The 16,110-nt window shown below is 39.9% G+C and overlaps 15 non-coding genes across 15 annotated transcripts; all 15 read left to right on the plus strand.

Annotated features, from left to right (window-relative positions):
- Positions 1-923: 923 nt before the first annotated feature.
- trnae-cuc (transfer RNA glutamic acid (anticodon CUC)) lies at positions 924-995 on the plus strand. Its single transcript has one exon. It is a non-coding gene; the product is annotated as a tRNA-Glu (tRNA).
- A 536-nt stretch (positions 996-1,531) lies between these two features.
- trnae-cuc (transfer RNA glutamic acid (anticodon CUC)) lies at positions 1,532-1,603 on the plus strand. Its single transcript has one exon. It is a non-coding gene; the product is annotated as a tRNA-Glu (tRNA).
- A 337-nt stretch (positions 1,604-1,940) lies between these two features.
- Positions 1,941-2,012, plus strand: trnae-cuc (transfer RNA glutamic acid (anticodon CUC)). Its single transcript has one exon. It is a non-coding gene; the product is annotated as a tRNA-Glu (tRNA).
- A 536-nt stretch (positions 2,013-2,548) lies between these two features.
- On the plus strand, positions 2,549-2,620 carry trnae-cuc (transfer RNA glutamic acid (anticodon CUC)). The gene has a single exon. It is a non-coding gene; the product is annotated as a tRNA-Glu (tRNA).
- A 4,593-nt stretch (positions 2,621-7,213) lies between these two features.
- Positions 7,214-7,285, plus strand: trnae-cuc (transfer RNA glutamic acid (anticodon CUC)). The gene has a single exon. It is a non-coding gene; the product is annotated as a tRNA-Glu (tRNA).
- A 1,752-nt stretch (positions 7,286-9,037) lies between these two features.
- On the plus strand, positions 9,038-9,109 carry trnae-cuc (transfer RNA glutamic acid (anticodon CUC)). Its single transcript has one exon. It is a non-coding gene; the product is annotated as a tRNA-Glu (tRNA).
- Positions 9,110-10,253: 1,144 nt separating this feature from the next.
- trnae-cuc (transfer RNA glutamic acid (anticodon CUC)) lies at positions 10,254-10,325 on the plus strand. Its single transcript has one exon. It is a non-coding gene; the product is annotated as a tRNA-Glu (tRNA).
- A 536-nt stretch (positions 10,326-10,861) lies between these two features.
- Positions 10,862-10,933, plus strand: trnae-cuc (transfer RNA glutamic acid (anticodon CUC)). Its single transcript has one exon. It is a non-coding gene; the product is annotated as a tRNA-Glu (tRNA).
- Positions 10,934-11,469: 536 nt separating this feature from the next.
- trnae-cuc (transfer RNA glutamic acid (anticodon CUC)) lies at positions 11,470-11,541 on the plus strand. The gene has a single exon. It is a non-coding gene; the product is annotated as a tRNA-Glu (tRNA).
- Positions 11,542-12,077: 536 nt separating this feature from the next.
- Positions 12,078-12,149, plus strand: trnae-cuc (transfer RNA glutamic acid (anticodon CUC)). The gene has a single exon. It is a non-coding gene; the product is annotated as a tRNA-Glu (tRNA).
- A 536-nt stretch (positions 12,150-12,685) lies between these two features.
- On the plus strand, positions 12,686-12,757 carry trnae-cuc (transfer RNA glutamic acid (anticodon CUC)). Its single transcript has one exon. It is a non-coding gene; the product is annotated as a tRNA-Glu (tRNA).
- A 536-nt stretch (positions 12,758-13,293) lies between these two features.
- trnae-cuc (transfer RNA glutamic acid (anticodon CUC)) lies at positions 13,294-13,365 on the plus strand. Its single transcript has one exon. It is a non-coding gene; the product is annotated as a tRNA-Glu (tRNA).
- A 536-nt stretch (positions 13,366-13,901) lies between these two features.
- trnae-cuc (transfer RNA glutamic acid (anticodon CUC)) lies at positions 13,902-13,973 on the plus strand. Its single transcript has one exon. It is a non-coding gene; the product is annotated as a tRNA-Glu (tRNA).
- A 945-nt stretch (positions 13,974-14,918) lies between these two features.
- On the plus strand, positions 14,919-14,990 carry trnae-cuc (transfer RNA glutamic acid (anticodon CUC)). Its single transcript has one exon. It is a non-coding gene; the product is annotated as a tRNA-Glu (tRNA).
- Positions 14,991-15,526: 536 nt separating this feature from the next.
- Positions 15,527-15,598, plus strand: trnae-cuc (transfer RNA glutamic acid (anticodon CUC)). The gene has a single exon. It is a non-coding gene; the product is annotated as a tRNA-Glu (tRNA).
- The last annotated feature ends 512 nt before the right edge of the window (positions 15,599-16,110 follow it).

Genomic DNA, 16,110 nt, shown 5'->3' on the forward strand with positions numbered 1-16,110 from the left:
TCATTTTTGGTCATTGTCCAAGTTGTTTAAAGGCACAGCCAACCTAGTGTTTGTAAACTTCTGACCCACTGGATTTGTGATACACTGAATTATAAGTGAAATAATCTGTCTGTAAACAAATTTTGGAAAAATTACTTGTGTCATGCACAAAGTAGATGTCCTAACCGACTTGCCAAAACTATAGTTTGTTAACAAGAAATGTGTGGAATGGTTGACAAACGAGTTTTAATGACTCCAACCTAAGTGTATGTAAACTTCAGACTTCAACTGTATGTACCATTTCAAATTGTGAAACATTTTGAATTGCAGTATCCTTCCCTGGTTGTCTAGTGGTTAGGATTCGGCGCTCTCACCTCCGCGGCCCGGGTTCGATTCCCGGTCAGGGAATATCAGTACCACTTCAAGTTACAAAACGATTTGCCCTGCAGTGTCCTTCTGAGGTCTACATTTTATTTCTGAGGTCTTGGCTGATTTCTTTTGAAAATCCCATGATCTCAAGCAAAGAGGCACTGAGTTTGAAGGCAGGCCATGAAATACATCTACAGGTACACCTCCAATTGACTCAAATTATGTCAATTAGCCTATCAGAAGATTCTAAAGCCAGGACATCATTTTTGGTCATTGTCCAAGTTGTTTAAAGGCACAGCCAACCTAGTGTTTGTAAACTTCTGACCCACTGGATTTGTGATACACTGAATTATAAGTGAAATAATCTGTCTGTAAACAAATTTTGGAAAAATTACTTGTGTCATGCACAAAGTAGATGTCCTAACCGACTTGCCAAAACTATAGTTTGTTAACAAGAAATGTGTGGAATGGTTGACAAACGAGTTTTAATGACTCCAACCTAAGTGTATGTAAACTTCAGACTTCAACTGTATGTACCATTTCAAATTGTGAAACAATTTGAATTGCAGTATCCTTCCCTGGTTGTCTAGTGGTTAGGATTCGGCGCTCTCACCGCCGCGGCCCGGGTTCGATTCCCGGTCAGGGAATTTCAGTACCACTTCAAATTACAAAACGATTTGCCCTGCAGTGTCCTTCTGAGGTCTACATTTTATTTCTGAGGTCTTGGCTGATTTCTTTTGAAAATCCCATGATCTCAAGCAAAGAGGCACTGAGTTTGAAGGCAGGCCATGAAATACATCTACAGGTACACCTCCAATTGACTCAAATTATGTCAATTAGCCTATCAGAAGATTCTAAAGCCAGGACATCATTTTTGGTCATTGTCCAAGTTGTTTAAAGGCACAGCCAACCTAGTGTTTGTAAACTTCTGACCCACTGGATTTGTGATACACTGAATTATAAGTGAAATAATCTGTCTGTAAACAAATTTTGGAAAAATTACTTGTGTCATGCACAAAGTAGATGTCCTAACCGACTTGCCAAAACTATAGTTTGTTAACAAGAAATGTGTGGAATGGTTGACAAACGAGTTTTAATGACTCCAACCTAAGTGTATGTAAACTTCAGACTTCAACTGTATGTTCCATTTCAAATTATGAAACAGTTTGAAGTGCAGTATCCTTCCCTGGTTGTCTAGTGGTTAGGATTCGGCGCTCTCACCGCCGCGGCCCGGGTTCGATTCCCGGTCAGGGAATATCAGTACCACTTCAAGTTACAAAACGATTTGCCCTGCAGTGTCCTTCTGAGGTCTACATTTTATTTCTGAGGTCTTGGCTGATTTCTTTTGAAAATCCCATGATCTCAAGCAAAGAGGCACTGAGTTTGAAGGCAGGCCATGAAATACATCTACAGGTACACCTCCAATTGACTCAAATTATGTCAAATAGCCTATCAGAAGATTCTAAAGCCAGGACATCATTTTTGGTCATTGTCCAAGTTGTTTAAAGGCACAGCCAACCTAGTGTTTGTAAACTTCTGACCCACTGTATGTACCATTTCAAATTGTGGACCAATTTGCACTGCAGTATCCTTCCCTGGTGGTCTAGTGGTTTGGATTCGGCGCTCTCACCGCCGCGGCCCGGGTTCGATTCCCGGTCAGGGAATAACAGTACCTCTTCAAATTACAAAACGATTTACCCTGCAGTGTCCTTCTGAGGTTGACATTTTATATCTGAGGTCTTGGCTGATTTCTTTTGAAAATCCCATGATCTCAAGCAAAGAGGCACTGAGTTTGAAGGCAGGCCATGAAATACATCTACAGGTACACCTCCAATTGACTCAAATTATGTCAATTAGCCTATCAGAAGATTCTAAAGCCAGGACATCATTTTTGGTCATTGTCCAAGTTGTTTAAAGGCACAGCCAACCTAGTGTTTGTAAACTTCTGACCCACTGGATTTGTGATACACTGAATTATAAGTGAAATAATCTGTCTGTAAACAAATTTTGGAAAAATTACTTGTGTCATGCACAAAGTAGATGTCCTAACCGACTTTCCAAAACTATAGTTTGTTAACAAGAAATGTGTGGAATGGTTGACAAACGAGTTTTAATGACTCCAACCTAAGTGTATGTAAACTTCAGACTTCAACTGTATGTTCCATTTCAAATTATGAAACAATTTGAATTGCAGTATCCTTCCCTGGTTGTCTAGTGGTTAGGATTCGGCGCTCTCACCGCCGCGGCCCGGGTTCGATTCCCGGTCAGGGAATATCAGTACCACTTCAAGTTACAAAACGATTTGCCCTGCAGTGTCCTTCTGAGGTCTCCATTTTATTTCTGAGGTCTTGGCTGATTTCTTTTGAAAATCCCATGATCTCAAGCAAAGAGGCACTGAGTTTGAAGGCAGGCCATGAAATACATCTACAGGTACACCTCCAATTGTCTCAAATTATGTCAAATAGCCTATCAGAAGATTCTAAAGCCAGGACATCATTTTTGGTCATTGTCCAAGTTGTTTAAAGGCACAGCCAACCTAGTGTTTGTAAACTTCTGACCTACTGTATGTACCATTTCAAATTGTGGACCAATTTGCACTGCAGTATCCTTCCCTGGTGGTCTAGTGGTTAGGATTCGGCGCTCTCACCGCCGCGGCCCAGGTTCGATTCCCGGTCAGGGAATAACAGTACCTCTTCAAATTACAAAACGATTTGCCCTGCAGTGTCCTTCTGAGGTTGACATTTTATATCTGAGGTCTTGGCTGATTTCTTTTGAAAATCCCATGATCTCAAGCAAAGAGGCACTGAGTTTGAAGGCAGGCCATGAAATACATCTACAGGTACACCTCCAATTGACTCAAATTATGTCAATTAGCCTATCAGAAGATTCTAAAGCCAGGACATCATTTTTGGTCATTGTCCAAGTTGTTTAAAGGCACAGCCAACCTAGTGTTTGTAAACTTCTGACCCACTGGATTTGTGATACACTGAATTATAAGTGAAATAATCTGTCTGTAAACAAATTTTGGAAAAATTACTTGTGTCATGCACAAAGTAGATGTCCTAAACGACTTGCCAAAACTATAGTTTGTTAACAAGAAATGTGTGGAATGGCTGACAAACGAGTTTTAATGACTCCAACCTAAGTGTATGTAAACTTCAGACTTCAACTGTATGTACCATTTCAAATTATGAAACAATTTGAGTTGCAGTATCCTTCCCTGGTTGTCTAGTGGTTAGGATTCTGCGGTCTCACTGCCGCGGCCCGGGTCTGATTCCCGGGCAGGGAATATCAGTACCACTTCAAATTACAAAACGATTTGCGCTGCAGTGTCCTTCTGAGGTCTACATTTTATTTCTGAGGTCTTGGCTGATTTCTTTTGAAAATCCCATGATCTCAAGCAAAGAGGCACTGAGTTTGAAGGCAGGCCATGAAATACATCTACAGGTACACCTCCAATTGACTCAAATTATGTCAATTAGCCTATCAGAAGATTCTATATCCAGGACATCATTTTTGGTCATTGTCCAAGTTGTTTAAAGGCACAGCCAACCTAGTGTTTGTAAACTTCTGACCCACTGGATTTGTGATACACTGAATTATAAGTGAAATAATCTGTCTGTAAACAAATTTTGGAAAAATTACTTGTGTCATGCACAAAGTAGATGTCCTAACCGACTTGCCAAAACTATAGTTTGTTAACAAGAAATGTGTGGAATGGTTGACAAACGAGTTTTAATGACTCCAACCTAAGTGTATGTAAACTTCAGACTTCAACTGTATGTTCCATTTCAAATTATGAAACAATTTGAATTGCAGTATCCTTCCCTGGTTGTCTAGTGGTTAGGATTCGGCGCTCTCACAGCCGCGGCCCGGGTTCGATTCCCGGTCAGGGAATATCAGTACCACTTCAAGTTACAAAACGATTTGCCCTGCAGTGTCCTTCTGAGGTCTACATTTTATATCTGAGGTCTTGGCTGATTTCTTTTGAAAATCCCATGATCTCAAGCAAAGAGGCACTGAGTTTGAAGGCAGGCCATGAAATACATCTACAGGTACACCTCCAATTGACTCAAATTATGTCAAATAGCCTATCAGAAGATTCTAAAGCCAGGACATCATTTTTGGTCATTGTCCAAGTTGTTTAAAGGCACAGCCAACCTAGTGTTTGTAAACTTCTGACCCACTGGATTTGTGATACACTGAATTATAAGTGAAATAATCTGTCTGTAAACAAATTTTGGAAAAATTACTTGTGTCATGCACAAAGTAGATGTCCTAACCGACTTGCCAAAACTATAGTTTGTTAACAAGAAATGTGTGGAATGGTTGACAAACGAGTTTTAATGACTCCAACCTAAGTGTATGTAAACTTCAGACTTCAACTGTATGTACCATTTCAAATTGTGAAACAATTTGAATTGCAGTATCCTTCCCTGGTTGTCTAGTGGTTAGGATTCGGTGCTCTCACCGCCGCGGCCCGGGTTCGATTCCCGGTCAGGGAATATCAGTATCACTTCAAATTTCAAAATGATTTGCCCTGCAGTGTCCTTCTGAGGTCTACATTTTATATCTGAGGTCTTGGCTGATTTCTTTTGAAAATCCCATGATCTCAAGCAAAGAGGCACTGAGTTTGAAGGCAGGCCATGAAATACATCTACAGGTACACCTCCAATTGACTCAAATTATGTCAATTAGCCTATCAGAAGATTCTAAAGCCAGGACATCATTTTTGGTCATTGTCCAAGTTGTTTAAAGGCACAGCCAACCTAGTGTTTGTAAACTTCTGACCCACTGGATTTGTGATACACTGAATTATAAGTGAAATAATCTGTCTGTAAACAAATTTTGGAAAAATTACTTGTGTCATGCACAAAGTAGATGTCCTAACCGACTTGCCAAAACTATAGTTTGTTAACAAGAAATGTGTGGAATGGTTGACAAACGAGTTTTAATGACTCCAACCTAAGTGTATGTAAACTTCAGACTTCAACTGTATGTACCATTTCAAATTGTGAAACAATTTGAATTGCAGTATCCTTCCCTGGTTGTCTAGTGGTTAGGATTCGGTGCTCTCACCGCCGCGGCCCGGGTTCGATTCCCGGTCAGGGAATATCAGTATCACTTCAAATTTCAAAATGATTTGCCCTGCAGTGTCCTTCAGAGGTGTACATTTTATATCTGAGGTCTTGGCTGATTTCTTTTGAAAATCCCATGATCTCAAGCAAAGAGGCACTGAGTTTGAAGGCAGGCCATGAAATACATCTACAGGTACACCTCCAATTGACTCAGATTATGTCAATTAGCCTATCAGAAGATTCTATATCCAGGACATCATTTTTGGTCATTGTCCAAGTTGTTTAAAGGCACAGCCAACCTAGTGTTTGTAAACTTCTGACCCACTGGATTTGTGATACACTGAATTATAAGTGAAATAATCTGTCTGTAAACAAATTTTGGAAAAATTACTTGTGTCATGCACAAAGTAGATGTCCTAACCGACTTGCCAAAACTATAGTTTGTTAACAAGAAATGTGTGGAATGGTTGACAAACGAGTTTTAATGACTCCAACCTAAGTGTATGTAAACTTCAGACTTCAACTGTATGTTCCATTTCAAATTATGAAACAATTTGAATTGCAGTATCCTTCCCTGGTTGTCTAGTGGTTAGGATTCGGCGCTCTCACAGCCGCGGCCCGGGTTCGATTCCCGGTCAGGGAATATCAGTACCACTTCAAGTTACAAAACGATTTGCCCTGCAGTGTCCTTCTGAGGTCTACATTTTATATCTGAGGTCTTGGCTGATTTCTTTTGAAAATCCCATGATCTCAAGCAAAGAGGCACTGAGTTTGAAGGCAGGCCATGAAATACATCTACAGGTACACCTCCAATTGACTCAAATTATGTCAAATAGCCTATCAGAAGATTCTAAAGCCAGGACATCATTTTTGGTCATTGTCCAAGTTGTTTAAAGGCACAGCCAACCTAGTGTTTGTAAACTTCTGACCCACTGGATTTGTGATACACTGAATTATAAGTGAAATAATCTGTCTGTAAACAAATTTTGGAAAAATTACTTGTGTCATGCACAAAGTAGATGTCCTAACCGACTTGCCAAAACTATAGTTTGTTAACAAGAAATGTGTGGAATGGTTGACAAACGAGTTTTAATGACTCCAACCTAAGTGTATGTAAACTTCAGACTTCAACTGTATGTACCATTTCAAATTGTGAAACAATTTGAATTGCAGTATCCTTCCCTGGTTGTCTAGTGGTTAGGATTCGGTGCTCTCACCGCCGCGGCCCGGGTTCGATTCCCGGTCAGGGAATATCAGTATCACTTCAAATTTCAAAATGATTTCCCCTGCAGTGTCCTTCTGAGGTCTACATTTTATATCTGAGGTCTTGGCTGATTTCTTTTGAAAATCCCATGATCTCAAGCAAAGAGGCACTGAGTTTGAAGGCAGGCCATGAAATACATCTACAGGTACACCTCCAATTGACTCAAATTATGTCAATTAGCCTATCAGAAGATTCTAAAGCCAGGACATCATTTTTGGTCATTGTCCAAGTTGTTTAAAGGCACAGCCAACCTAGTGTTTGTAAACTTCTGACCCACTGGATTTGTGATACACTGAATTATAAGTGAAATAATCTGTCTGTAAACAAATTTTGGAAAAATTACTTGTGTCATGCACAAAGTAGATGTCCTAACCGACTTGCCAAAACTATAGTTTGTTAACAAGAAATGTGTGGAATGGTTGACAAACGAGTTTTAATGACTCCAACCTAAGTGTATGTAAACTTCAGACTTCAACTGTATGTACCATTTCAAATTGTGAAACAATTTGAATTGCAGTATCCTTCCCTGGTTGTCTAGTGGTTAGGATTCGGCGCTCTCACCGCCGCGGCCCGGGTTCGATTCCCGGTCAGGGAATTTCAGTACCACTTCAAATTACAAAACGATTTGCCCTGCAGTGTCCTTCTGAGGTCTACATTTTATTTCTGAGGTCTTGGCTGATTTCTTTTGAAAATCCCATGATCTCAAGCAAAGAGGCACTGAGTTTGAAGGCAGGCCATGAAATACATCTACAGGTACACCTCCAATTGACTCAAATTATGTCAATTAGCCTATCAGAAGATTCTAAACCCAGGACATCATTTTTGGTCATTGTCCAAGTTGTTTAAAGGCACAGCCAACCTAGTGTTTGTAAACTTCTGACCCACTGGATTTGTGATACACTGAATTATAAGTGAAATAATCTGTCTGTAAACAAATTTTGGAAAAATTACTTGTGTCATGCACAAAGTAGATGTCCTAACCGACTTGCCAAAACTATAGTTTGTTAACAAGAAATGTGTGGAATGGTTGACAAACGAGTTTTAATGACTCCAACCTAAGTGTATGTAAACTTCAGACTTCAACTGTATGTACCATTTCAAATTGTGAAACAATTTGAATTGCAGTATCCTTCCCTGGTTGTCTAGTGGTTAGGATTCGGCGCTCTCACCGCCGCGGCCCGAGTTCGATTCCCGGTCAGGGAATTTCAGTACCACTTCAAATTACAAAACGATTTGCCCTGCAGCGTCCTTCTGAGGTTGACATTTTATTTCTGAGGTCTTGGCTGATTTCTTTTGAAAATCCCATGATCTCAAGCAAAGAGGCACTGAGTTTGAAGGCAGGCCATGAAATACATCTACAGGTACACCTCCAATTGACTCAAATTATGTCAATTAGCCTATCAGAAGATTCTAAAGCCAGGACATCATTTTTGGTCATTGTCCAAGTTGTTTAAAGGCACAGCCAACCTAGTGTTTGTAAACTTCTGACCCACTGGATTTGTGATACACTGAATTATAAGTGAAATAATCTGTCTGTAAACAAATTTTGGAAAAATTACTTGTGTCATGCACAAAGTAGATGTCCTAACCGACTTGCCAAAACTATAGTTTGTTAACAAGAAATGTGTGGAATGGTTGACAAACGAGTTTTAATGACTCCAACCTAAGTGTATGTAAACTTCAGACTTCAACTGTATGTACCATTTCAAATTATGAAACAATTTGAATTGCAGTATCCTTCCCTGGTTGTCTAGTGGTTAGGATTCGGCGCTCTCACCGCCGCGGCCCGGGTTCGATTCCCGATCAGGAAATTTCAGTACCACTTCAAATTACAAAACGATTTATCCTGCAGTGTCCTTCTGAGGTCTACATTTTATATCTGAGGTCTTGGCTGATTTCTTTTGAAAATCCCATGATCTCAAGCAAAGAGGCACTGAGTTTGAAGGCAGGCCATGAAATACATCTACAGGTACACCTCCAATTGACTCAAATTATGTCAATTAGCCTATCAGAAGATTCTAAAGCCAGGACATCATTTTTGGTCATTGTCCAAGTTGTTTAAAGGCACAGCCAACCTAGTGTTTGTAAACTTCTGACCCACTGGATTTGTGATACACTGAATTATAAGTGAAATAATCTGTCTGTAAACAAATTTTGGAAAAATTACTTGTGTCATGCACAAAGTAGATGTCCTAACCGACTTGCCAAAACTATAGTTTGTTAACAAGAAATGTGTGGAATGGTTGACAAACGAGTTTTAATGACTCCAACCTAAGTGTATGTAAACTTCAGACTTCAACTGTATGTACCATTTCAAATTGTGAAACAATTTGAATTGCAGTATCCTTCCCTGGTTGTCTAGTGGTTAGGATTCGGCGCTCTCACCGCCGCGGCCCGGGTTCGATTCCCGGTCAGGGAATTTCAGTACCACTTCAAATTACAAAACGATTTGCCCTGCAGTGTCCTTCTGAGGTCTACATTTTATTTCTGAGGTCTTGGCTGATTTCTTTTGAAAATCCCATGATCTCAAGCAAAGAGGCACTGAGTTTGAAGGCAGGCCATGAAATACATCTACAGGTACACCTCCAATTGACTCAAATTATGTCAATTAGCCTATCAGAAGATTCTAAAGCCAGGACATCATTTTTGGTCATTGTCCAAGTTGTTTAAAGGCACAGCCAACCTAGTGTTTGTAAACTTCTGACCCACTGGATTTGTGATACACTGAATTATAAGTGAAATAATCTGTCTGTAAACAAATTTTGGAAAAATTACTTGTGTCATGCACAAAATAGATGTCCTAACCGACTTGCCAAAACTATAGTTTGTTAACAAGAAATGTGTGGAATGGTTGACAAACGAGTTTTAATGACTCCAACCTAAGTGTATGTAAACTTCAGACTTCAACTGTATGTACCATTTCAAATTGTGAAACAATTTGAATTGCAGTATCCTTCCCTGGTTGTCTAGTGGTTAGGATTCGGCGCTCTCACCGCCGCGGCCCGAGTTCGATTCCCGGTCAGGGAATTTCAGTACCACTTCAAATTACAAAACGATTTGCCCTGCAGTGTCCTTCTGAGGTCTACATTTTATTTCTGAGGTCTTGGCTGATTTCTTTTGAAAATCCCATGATCTCAAGCAAAGAGGCACTGAGTTTGAAGGCAGGCCATGAAATACATCTACAGGTACACCTCCAATTGACTCAAATTATGTCAATTAGCCTATCAGAAGATTCTAAAGCCAGGACATCATTTTTGGTCATTGTCCAAGTTGTTTAAAGGCACAGCCAACCTAGTGTTTGTAAACTTCTGACCCACTGGATTTGTGATACACTGAATTATAAGTGAAATAATCTGTCTGTAAACAAATTTTGGAAAAATTACTTGTGTCATGCACAAAGTAGATGTCCTAACCGACTTGCCAAAACTATAGTTTGTTAACAAGAAATGTGTGGAATGGTTGACAAACGAGTTTTAATGACTCCAACCTAAGTGTATGTAAACTTCAGACTTCAACTGTATGTACCATTTCAAATTGTGAAACAATTTGAATTGCAGTATCCTTCCCTGGTTGTCTAGTGGTTAGGATTCGGCGCTCTCACCGCCGCGGCCCGGGTTCGATTCCCGGTCAGGGAATTTCAGTACCACTTCAAATTACAAAACGATTTACCCTGCAGTGTCCTTCTGAGGTCTACATTTTATTTCTGAGGTCTTGGCTGATTTCTTTTGAAAATCCCATGATCTCAAGCAAAGAGGCACTGAGTTTGAAGGCAGGCCATGAAATACATCTACAGGTACACCTCCAATTGACTCAAATTATGTCAATTAGCCTATCAGAAGATTCTAAAGCCAGGACATCATTTTTGGTCATTGTCCAAGTTGTTTAAAGGCACAGCCAACCTAGTGTTTGTAAACTTCTGACCCACTGGATTTGTGATACACTGAATTATAAGTGAAATAATCTGTCTGTAAACAAATTTTGGAAAAATTACTTGTGTCATGCACAAAGTAGATGTCCTAACCGACTTGCCAAAACTATAGTTTGTTAACAAGAAATGTGTGGAATGGTTGACAAACGAGTTTTAATGACTCCAACCTAAGTGTATGTAAACTTCAGACTTCAACTGTATGTACCATTTCAAATTGTGAAACAATTTGAATTGCAGTATCCTTCCCTGGTTGTCTAGTGGTTAGGATTCGGCGCTCTCACCGCCGCGGCCCGGGTTCGATTCCCGGTCAGGGAATATCAGTACCACTTCAAATTACAAAACGATTTGCCCTGCAGTGTCCTTCTGAGGTCTACATTTTATATCTGAGGTCTTGGCTGATTTCTTTTGAAAATCCCATGATCTCAAGCAAAGAGGCACTGAGTTTGAAGGCAGGCCATGAAATACATCTACAGGTACACCTCCAATTGACTCAAATTATGTCAATTAGCCTATCAGAAGATTCTAAAGCCAGGACATCATTTTTGGTCATTGTCCAAGTTGTTTAAAGGCACAGCCAACCTAGTGTTTGTAAACTTCTGACCCACTGGATTTGTGATACACTGAATTATAAGTGAAATAATCTGTCTGTAAACAAATTTTGGAAAAATTACTTGTGTCATGCACAAAGTAGATGTCCTAACCGACTTGCCAAAACTATAGTTTGTTAACAAGAAATGTGTGGAATGGTTGACAAACGAGTTTTAATGACTCCAACCTAAGTGTATGTAAACTTCAGACTTCAACTGTATGTTCCATTTCAAATTATGAAACAATTTGAATTGCAGTATCCTTCCCTGGTTGTCTAGTGGTTAGGATTCGGCGCTCTCACCGCCGCGGCCCGGGTTCGATTCCCGGTCAGGGAATATCAGTACCACTTCAAGTTACAAAACGATTTGCCCTGCAGTGTCCTTCTGAGGTCTACATTTTATATCTGAGGTCTTGGCTGATTTCTTTTGAAAATCCCATGATCTCAAGCAAAGAGGCACTGAGTTTGAAGGCAGGCCATGAAATACATCTACAGGTACACCTCCAATTGACTCAAATTATGTCAATTAGCCTATCAGAAGATTCTAAAGCCAGGACATCATTTTTGGTCATTGTCCAAGTTGTTTAAAGGCACAGCCAACCTAGTGTTTGTAAACTTCTGACCCACTGGATTTGTGATACACTGAATTATAAGTGAAATAATCTGTCTGTAAACAAATTTTGGAAAAATTACTTGTGTCATGCACAAAGTAGATGTCCTAACCGACTTGCCAAAACTATAGTTTGTTAACAAGAAATGTGTGGAATGGTTGACAAACGAGTTTTAATGACTCCAACCTAAGTGTATGTAAACTTCAGACTTCAACTGTATGTACCATTTCAAATTGTGAAACAATTTGAATTGCAGTATCCTTCCCTGGTTGTCTAGTGGTTAGGATTCGGCGCTCTCACCGCCGCGGCCCGGGTTCGATTCCCGGTCAGGGAATTTCAGTACCACTTCAAATTACAAAACGATTTGCCCTGCAGTGTCCTTCTGAGGTCTACATTTTATTTCTGAGGTCTTGGCTGATTTCTTTTGAAAATCCCATGATCTCAAGCAAAGAGGCACTGAGTTTGAAGGCAGGCCATGAAATACATCTACAGGTACACCTCCAATTGACTCAAATTATGTCAATTAGCCTATCAGAAGATTCTAAAGCCAGGACATCATTTTTGGTCATTGTCCAAGTTGTTTAAAGGCACAGCCAACCTAGTGTTTGTAAACTTCTGACCCACTGGATTTGTGATACACTGAATTATAAGTGAAATAATCTGTCTGTAAACAAATTTTGGAAAAATTACTTGTGTCATGCACAAAGTAGATGTCCTAACCGACTTGCCAAAACTATAGTTTGTTAACAAGAAATGTGTGGAATGGTTGACAAACGAGTTTTAATGACTCCAACCTAAGTGTATGTAAACTTCAGACTTCAACTGTATGTACCATTTCAAATTGTGAAACAATTTGAATTGCAGTATCCTTCCCTGGTTGTCTAGTGGTTAGGATTCGGCGCTCTCACCGCCGCGGCCCGGGTTCGATTCCCGGTCAGGGAATTTCAGTACCACTTCAAATTACAAAACGATTTGCCCTGCAGTGTCCTTCTGAGGTCTACATTTTATTTCTGAGGTCTTGGCTGATTTCTTTTGAAAATCCCATGATCTCAAGCAAAGAGGCACTGAGTTTGAAGGCAGGCCATGAAATACATCTACAGGTACACCTCCAATTGACTCAAATTATGTCAATTAGCCTATCAGAAGATTCTAAAGCCAGGACATCATTTTTGGTCATTGTCCAAGTTGTTTAAAGGCACAGCCAACCTAGTGTTTGTAAACTTCTGACCCACTGGATTTGTGATACACTGAATTATAAGTGAAATAATCTGTCTGTAAACAAATTTTGGAAAAATTACTTGTGTCATGCACAAAGTAGATGTCCTAACCGACTTGCCAAAACTATAGTTTGTTAACAAGAAATGTGTGGAATGGTTGACAAACGAGTTTTAATGACTCCAACCTAAGTGTATGTAAACTTCAGACTTCAACTGTATGTACCATTTCAAATTGTGAAACAATTTGAATTGCAGTATCCTTCCCTGGTTGTCTAGTGGTTAGGATTCGGCGCTCTCACCGCCGCGGCCCGGGTTCGATTCCCGGTCAGGGAATTTCAGTACCACTTCAAATTACAAAACGATTTGCCCTGCAGTGTCCTTCTGAGGTCTACATTTTATTTCTGAGGTCTTGGCTGATTTCTTTTGAAAATCCCATGATCTCAAGCAAAGAGGCACTGAGTTTGAAGGCAGGCCATGAAATACATCTACAGGTACACCTCCAATTGACTCAAATTATGTCAATTAGCCTATCAGAAGATTCTAAACCCAGGACATCATTTTTGGTCATTGTCCAAGTTGTTTAAAGGCACAGCCAACCTAGTGTTTGTAAACTTCTGACCCACTGGATTTGTGATACACTGAATTATAAGTGAAATAATCTGTCTGTAAACAAATTTTGGAAAAATTACTTGTGTCATGCACAAAGTAGATGTCCTAACCGACTTGCCAAAACTATAGTTTGTTAACAAGAAATGTGTGGAATGGTTGACAAACGAGTTTTAATGACTCCAACCTAAGTGTATGTAAACTTCAGACTTCAACTGTATGTACCATTTCAAATTGTGAAACAATTTGAATTGCAGTATCCTTCCCTGGTTGTCTAGTGGTTAGGATTCGGCGCTCTCACCGCCGCGGCCCGGGTTCGATTCCCGGTCAGGGAATTTCAGTACCACTTCATATTACAAAACGATTTACCCTGCAGTGTCCTTCTGAGGTCTACATTTTATTTCTGAGGTCTTGGCTGATTTCTTTTGAAAATCCCATGATCTCAAGCAAAGAGGCACTGAGTTTGAAGGCAGGCCATGAAATACATCTACAGGTACACCTCCAATTGACTCAAATTATGTCAATTAGCCTATCAGAAGATTCTAAAGCCAGGACATCATTTTTGGTCATTGTCCAAGTTGTTTAAAGGCACAGCCAACCTAGTGTTTGTAAACTTCTGACCCACTGGATTTGTGATACACTGAATTATAAGTGAAATAATCTGTCTGTAAACAAATTTTGGAAAAATTACCTGTGTCATGCACAAAGTAGATGTCCTAACCGACTTGCCAAAACTATAGTTTGTTAACAAGAAATGTGTGGAATGGTTGACAAACGAGTTTTAATGACTCCAACCTAAGTGTATGTAAACTTCAGACTTCAACTGTATGTACCATTTCAAATTATGAAACAATTTGAGTTGCAGTATCCTTCCCTGGTTGTCTGGTGGTTAGGATTCTGTGGTCTCACTGCCGCGGCCCGGGTTCGATTCCCGGGCAGGGAATATCAGTACCACTTCAAATTACAAAACGATTTGCGCTGCAGTGTCCTTCTGAGGTCTACATTTTATATCTGAGGTCTTGGCTGATTTCTTTTGAAAATCCCATGATCTCAAGCAAAGAGGCACTGAGTTTGAAGGCAGGCCATGAAATACATCTACAGGTACACCTCCAATTGACTCAAATTATGTCAAATAGCCTATCAGAAGATTCTAAAGCCAGGACATCATTTTTGGTCATTGTCCAAGTTGTTTAAAGGCACAGCCAAACTAGTGTTTGTAAACTTCTGACCCACTGTATGTACCATTTCAAATTGTGGACCAATTTGCACTGCAGTATCCTTCCCTGGTGGTCTAGTGGTTAGGATTCGGCGCTCTCACCGCCGCGGCCCGGGTTCGATTCCCGGTCAGGGAATAACAGTACCTCTTCAAATTACAAAACAATTTGCCCTGCAGTGTCCTTCTGAGGTTGTCATTTTATATCTGAGGTCTTGGCTGATTTCTTTTGAAAATCCCATGATCTCAAGCAAAGAGGCACTGAGTTTGAAGGCAGGCCATGAAATACATCTACAGGTACACCTCCAATTGACTCAAATTATGTCAATTAGCCTATCAGAAGATTCTAAAGCCAGGACATCATTTTTGGTCATTGTCCAAGTTGTTTAAAGGCACAGCCAACCTAGTGTTTGTAAACTTCTGACCCACTGGATTTGTGATACACTGAATTATAAGTGAAATAATCTGTCTGTAAACAAATTTTGGAAAAATTACTTGTGTCATGCACAAAGTAGATGTCCTAACCGACTTGCCAAAACTATAGTTTGTTAACAAGAAATGTGTGGAATGGTTGACAAACGAGTTTTAATGACTCCAACCTAAGTGTATGTAAACTTCAGACTTCAACTGTATGTACCATTTCAAATTGTGAAACAATTTGAATTGCAGTATCCTTCCCTGGTTGTCTAGTGGTTAGGATTCGGCGCTCTCACCGCCGCGGCCCGGGTTCGATTCCCGGTCAGGGAATTTCAGTACCACTTCAAATTACAAAACGATTTGCCCTGCAGTGTCCTTCTGAGGTCTACATTTTATTTCTGAGGTCTTGGCTGATTTCTTTTGAAAATCCCATGATCTCAAGCAAAGAGGCACTGAGTTTGAAGGCAGGCCATGAAATACATCTACAGGTACACCTCCAATTGACTCAAATTATGTCAATTAGCCTATCAGAAGATTCTAAAGCCAGGACATCATTTTTGGTCATTGTCCAAGTTGTTTAAAGGCACAGCCAACCTAGTGTTTGTAAACTTCTGACCCACTGGATTTGTGATACACTGAATTATAAGTGAAATAATCTGTCTGTAAACAAATTTTGGAAAAATTACTTGTGTCATGCACAAAGTAGATGTCCTAACCGACTTGCCAAAACTATAGTTTGTTAACAAGAAATGTGTGGAATGGTTGACAAACGAGTTTTAATGACTCCAACCTAAGTGTATGTAAACTTCAGACTTCAACTGTATGTACCATTTCAAATTATG

This window comes from Salvelinus fontinalis, unplaced genomic scaffold (genome assembly GCF_029448725.1).
Source record: "Salvelinus fontinalis isolate EN_2023a unplaced genomic scaffold, ASM2944872v1 scaffold_0162, whole genome shotgun sequence".
Taxonomy (NCBI): domain Eukaryota; kingdom Metazoa; phylum Chordata; class Actinopteri; order Salmoniformes; family Salmonidae; genus Salvelinus; species Salvelinus fontinalis.